The 6000-nt window shown below is 33.5% G+C and overlaps 1 protein-coding gene across 2 annotated transcripts in view; it reads right to left on the reverse strand.

The window, feature by feature from the left end:
* Nucleotides 1–3533, reverse strand: part of scinlb (scinderin like b) — a 50384-nt gene extending 46851 nt beyond the window's left edge. For both annotated transcript variants that reach the window (XM_030160223.1, XM_030160222.1), the window contains exon 1: nucleotides 3400–3533. The gene's annotated coding sequence lies outside the window, so the exon portion shown is untranslated. The remainder of the gene's footprint in view (nucleotides 1–3399) is intronic.
* Between the last annotated feature and the right edge of the window lie 2467 nt (nucleotides 3534–6000).

Below are 6000 nucleotides of genomic sequence, written 5' to 3' on the forward strand. Positions count from 1 at the left end.
TTTGATTGAAAAGGTTTTTTTGTGTGAATTGAATTTTTTTTTTTTTTTTTTTTTGATTGAAAATATTTGTTTTTGGTTTGTACTTGTAGCATAGTAAATGTACTGTGATTCATTCCACTGCTAGAGAACAAAGTCAAATAAAGCAAGTTTGGGTGAATTAGCTGTTCAATAAATAATCAGAAATATAATTAAAAGTAATAAAATAAGACGAATGCAAAAATTATTTAAGATCCAAAAAAATTGCATTTGAACTTTTTTTTTTCTTTGATTGAGTTGGTTTTTTTCTTGAAGGGAATTTTTCTTTAATTGAATTTTTTTTTTAATTGAAATTCTTTTTTTTTTTTTTTGGTTAAAGCAATAAAGAAACAAATCTACCTTCACAATTTTTCATGGAGTTCCAAAAATGTCCACTCCGCTGGACACCGTGTGTTTGATTTTTGAAGCAAAGAATGCAATATCAGAACATGATAAACTGTGTGAAAACAATAAAATCAAATCATTTTTAACACAGCTAATGTGATGTTTTCTCACACTTTATCATATTCCTAATCTTTATTAGCAATCGATTTACACTCAAACATGTTACTGCAGATGAGGTTTATCAAGAACAGCAAAGTTACAGTAATGGTATGAATGTCAGTGTATTATGGGATGGTGCAAAAGTGTCCACTGTGTTAATTGATATGGAACTAAAACAACAAAACCCATGAATATACAAGAGAACAGATGTAGAATAGCAGTCCACTGGAGTGACCACTATGCATGAAAAGATTAAAAAGTGATTATTAAAATATCAAAATTTCAGGTAATTCATTTAATAGTTCAATTAATGGATGAATTTAGATTTTAAGCATCAAATTCATAACATAAAGTGAGTACAAACAGCTCCGGCTGGTTGGATTCAGTACTTTGAACCATAATCAGGAGATTTCCTTCAGTAAATCATACAGTACGTTTGCCAGCATCATACCAGATAAGAACTACACACCCACATCACAAAAAGAGCAACATGCATGACCAAAACTTCAGATACTTTACATATCTACTGTCGACTGAGTGCAAACAGGAAACTCCCCGTTTTTACCCACATGCACTGAAAACGACTTCTAGCAAATAAGTAAACAACACCGACAATAGGACAGGATATTTAATAGCAAAGAAAAAATAAAGTTTACAGTTTAAAAAGACACCAAGGATGCCAGATTATACAGATTACAGTTCGACCCGATTACACAAGACCCAGATTACAAATCAGGCTGCAGGATTATTTCTGCATTGACGTCGAATGTGAAGCCACAATGTCCACTTCCTCTTAGAACAGACTTCACCTCATATTCTAAACGTCGTCTTCATATGATACACCTGATGACCGTGCACAACCTCTTATTCACAGTGGACTGATGTATATTAAAAGATTACATCCTACTGTCTGATAAAAACCAAATATAATTCTGTTAACACACATCATCACCACCTGAAGGAGTGATGTTACTGTGCAGAGTTTGTTCAGCTGTCTGGTAAATGAGCAGCCTACAGATCAGGTTTCATGAGCAGCAGACTTCCTGAAAAAGCCAGATCGATAAATGCTGCAGTGCATCGTGGAAACATCCCCACTCCACAGTTAATAACGCTAATGTAACGCTGTAACTCTGCTGCATTTCATGTTGGAGCCAGAATTACATCAACCACAACGTCTGACTTTACTCACTGAAATGCCACAAAAGTTGTTTTGTAATAGTTTTTTAAAGGTTAAAATGTGTTTAAAATGATATTAGTGTTTTCTCATGGTAATCAGTTGGATTTTAAAACATCTCAAATGGTAATAATTGTCATTTTTCTCATCAGTTTTTACTAAAACAGTCACTTTAATGTTATACTGATCGTGGAAACAGGTAACACTATAGGGATTACAAACAGGTTATTATTGGACTTATGTTATTAAGGAAAAAAAAACAATAGCAATGTTTTAGTTTTGTTTTTAAGCACACATTGTGATCGGTATATTATATATGCCTGATGTGGTAAATGAAAAAATATTCCAAAACATAGATAGATAGATAGATAGATAGATAGATAGATAGATAGATAGATAGATAGATAGACAGACAGATAGATAGATAGATAGATACATACATACATACATACATACATACATACATACATACATACATATCTTTTCAAATAAGTTCATAAATGTTCTAAATCTTATTAAGTCATATAAATCATTTTTAACCCTTTCATGCATACTGGTCACTACAGTGGACAGCTATTCTACGGCTGTTCTCTTGTATATTCATGTATTTTGTTGTTCTTTCCATTGTTTTTTTTTGTTTGTTTTTTTTTACACGTACCTTTATTAAAGTTTTAAGACACTACATATCTTTTCTGACATGAATTGGTAACATTATGTAGATCTCCCCTGAGCATAAACCCCCCAAATCACAAGCCCTCCCCACAGTTTTCACACAATTTATCAGTAAATACATGTTTCTGTGCATCCAAAATTAAACATGTGGTGTCCAGCTGAGTGGACATTTTTGCAACTTCATGAAAAATAGATTCATAAGATTTTTTGTATGTATTTTTTCCAATTTTTTTTTTAGTATTTTTATTTTAGTTATTTTTATATTTAATTTTCAGAAGAAATTTTCAATCGCATTGTTTTTTTGTTTTTTCATGCCTACAGAGGAATAAAACACTCAGGAAAATTTTTTTGATTAAGGTTCTCACAATTCGTGCATGAAAGGGTTAATAAGTAATTTTTACTGTGGCAAAAAAAATTCAATCAATACATCACCTGCAAAAAAAAAAAAAAAAAAAAAAGCTAGAATTTACAATAGTTACTTGCTGCTTCCCGACAAATTAGACTGAAAATAAAAGGTCTTGCTTAAATTTAAAGACACATTTGTTCAAATTAAACCAGTCTGTGCCCATTCTTCCGTTCAGTGTAATATTGACTCTACTTCTTTTCCTTTTTTTTTTTTCCTCCTCAAAGTGTTGCATAACACTCAAACTACCATACTACTACTACTACTTCCTAGACTTGAGCCTTCCTCTCTTCTCTGCTTCTACTCATCCTGGAGACATAACAGTGAATTCCACCCCATAATAAACACTCCAGTGGGTTACTGTGGACCTTTACACTGCTGTTTCTGTTTTCCGTCTTTTCACTGGTTGCTGTGGAAAATCTCACTTAGTCGGGAAATCGGAATCAATGGAAACATTCACATCTGGTGCAAGAATCTGCACCAAACTTTTCATTCGACTGTATAATCGACTATAATAGTGCAAAAGTTTATGCACAAAGCGACTAGTTAGTATTTACACAGTGTGTCCTGCAAGATTTAAGAGCGGATCAGATCAATAATAAAAGTCGGGTGTGTCTGAAAGTGAACTCACGGTTGGAGATGAATCACACAGGACAGAAGAGCAGAGGAGACGGCAGGAGCTGGAGAAGAGTGTGTGTGTGTGTGTGTGTGAGGAGATCACAGCATTTATGGTTTAATGTTGAGAACAGGAGGAGGAGGAGGAGGAGGAGGGTCAGGCCGTCTGGGGCTGCGTGAGGAGGAGAGCTCTGATTGGTCGACTGGTCTGTGATAATGATGCTTCAGAAACCTGAGAGGAAGGATTTGTAACAGATGTTAGACAAGTTTCATATTCATAGGCATAGATTTTTGAAAGAAAAGTTACAAATTTAAAAAAAAAAAAAAAAAAGAAGAAGAAGAAGAAGAAGAAGAAGAAAGACAGAAAACCCTCAAAACTCAGAATACAAAAAAGCAACAAAATCTATTACGGCTAAAATTTGCTTAGAGGTCTTATTTATGTCTTTGTGCAGAAGAAATCAATATAAGTGAATCCCCAAAGGAACTTTGTGTTGGTAAAGTTATGCAAATTTACAGGATTTCAGTTCTGTTGCAACATGTTGATGGTCATATGAACTATGTTTTCAGGTCAAAAATGTCCAATTTCATCACAATTAATGCTATATTTTCATGTCACAAATGGCCAAGTTATATTTTAACTGAATTTACCTGAAAAACCAACATTCTATTCTTTTAGATTCCCCAATTTTTCTTACAAGATTATATACTACATATCACATGTTGTATTTTTACAGGTTACAATATGGAGTATGGTGCTGATCCATCCTGCTTATGTTACACCAATACATACATTAAGAATGTCACACGTCACTTTTTAAACTAGAAGCACTCGGAGAGCGCAGACCTCCGCCAAGGCTGATCAGTGGCCCCCCCGTGGGCCCCCCCACGCCAAGGAGGTTATGTTTTTGCCAGGGTTTGTTTGTCTGTCTGTTTGTTTGTTTGTCTGTCCATTAGTGTGCAACATAACTCAAAAAGTTATGGACAGATTTTGATGAAATTTTCTGGTCTGTGCCCCCCCCCCCCCCCCCCCCCCCCACCCGGGCCCCCCCACCCCCGATCACCACCAAAATGTAATCATTTCTTCGTTATCCCATTTCCAACAAACCCTGAAAATTTCATCCAAATCTGTCCATAACTTTTTGAGTTATGTTGCACACTAACGGACAGACAAACAAACAAACAAACAGACAGACAAACAAACCCTGGCAAAAACATAACCTCCTTGGCGGAGGTAATCAACAGTTTTCTAATAATAAGCATTTTTATAAAGAAATAACAATTCTATATTGTTATTTATTCTTTAGTATGATGATAAACTATACAATAAATAATTCTGATCCTAGTTTTTGCACAGGGATCATTTGTGGAAACGGTGACATGGCTGCCGAGCATCAGTATGATGGGATCTGTAACAACCATGTCACATCCGTCCACTGACACATTTTGTGTTTTTGTGTCAGCTGTTATTGTTTTAGATCCACAATACTAACATTTATGAATAAGAGGAGAATTAACAATAGTAAGTATATAAGTTTATTACTAATAAAGTACTGGTACTGACCAGAGCATCATGGGTAATGTCACGTCCGTCCACCAGCAAAAGTTTTCACATACAGTACTCATGCTATTCAAAATCCAATATTTCTGAAAATATAGCTTCCACTGTCAAATAATATCAGTAGTCTGTGCACAAATGTATTAGCATTATTTCAACACAGTTCTATACATTTCTTACAACTTTTTTTTTTTGACAAAACTGGCCACTCATTTGACCCCCTAAGTAAATTTTAGCCGATTAGCATGTGCCAAGAATTGCTTAAAATGGAATAATTATACCCCCTTTCAATAAGTGTGTTGTGTTCTTATTCTATTTTGTATACTGTCCATTGTCTGTTGCCTGTAATGTTTGATTGTATTATTGTGGTTCTTTGATAAAGTTTGTAAATGAATGAATGAATGAATGAATGAATGAATGAGTAAGTAAATAAGTAAGTAAATAAATTAATAATAATTAAAAAAAAAGATTTCTGATATACTGAGGAAATTTCATGTTTAAAAACATAAAATTTAGAAACAAAAGTTCCATATTTAAAAATTGTCATGCGTCCAAAATTAATTTTAATTCATTATCCTAATTAAACAAAATAAAACTTGAGCTTTTTATTCGTATATTATTATTCTTATATTATTATTCTTATACTTATTTACTTTTACTACATTTTCGTCTTGTATGTTTGGTCGTTCTTGTCATATTTGTCTTGTTGCATCTTTTGCATCAGTTTAATCCTGTTCCATCCCTTTTTGGAGCACTTTTTAGTGTGCATTTCCAAGAAAAAAAACACACACATCATAATTTTCAGTGTAAGAAGCATTACAAGGTAGCAAGCGATCTTTACAATGCAAGTGATTTTGGAAGAAATAATCAATTTAATAGCACAGAACATGAATACAAAATACAGAATGTACAATATAGAACACCGAAACAACTAAATGCTGTCTTTTGCAAATAAATAATGAAAGGCTTATGATCTTGTTACATCTTATACATCATTTTTCTCTTAGGACATCTTTTAGAACGCACACTTCTGTTCTTTTCTCATGGTTTTGTTGAGTTCCA

This window comes from Sphaeramia orbicularis, chromosome 17 (genome assembly GCF_902148855.1).
Source record: "Sphaeramia orbicularis chromosome 17, fSphaOr1.1, whole genome shotgun sequence".
Classification (NCBI taxonomy): Eukaryota; Metazoa; Chordata; class Actinopteri; order Kurtiformes; family Apogonidae; genus Sphaeramia; species Sphaeramia orbicularis.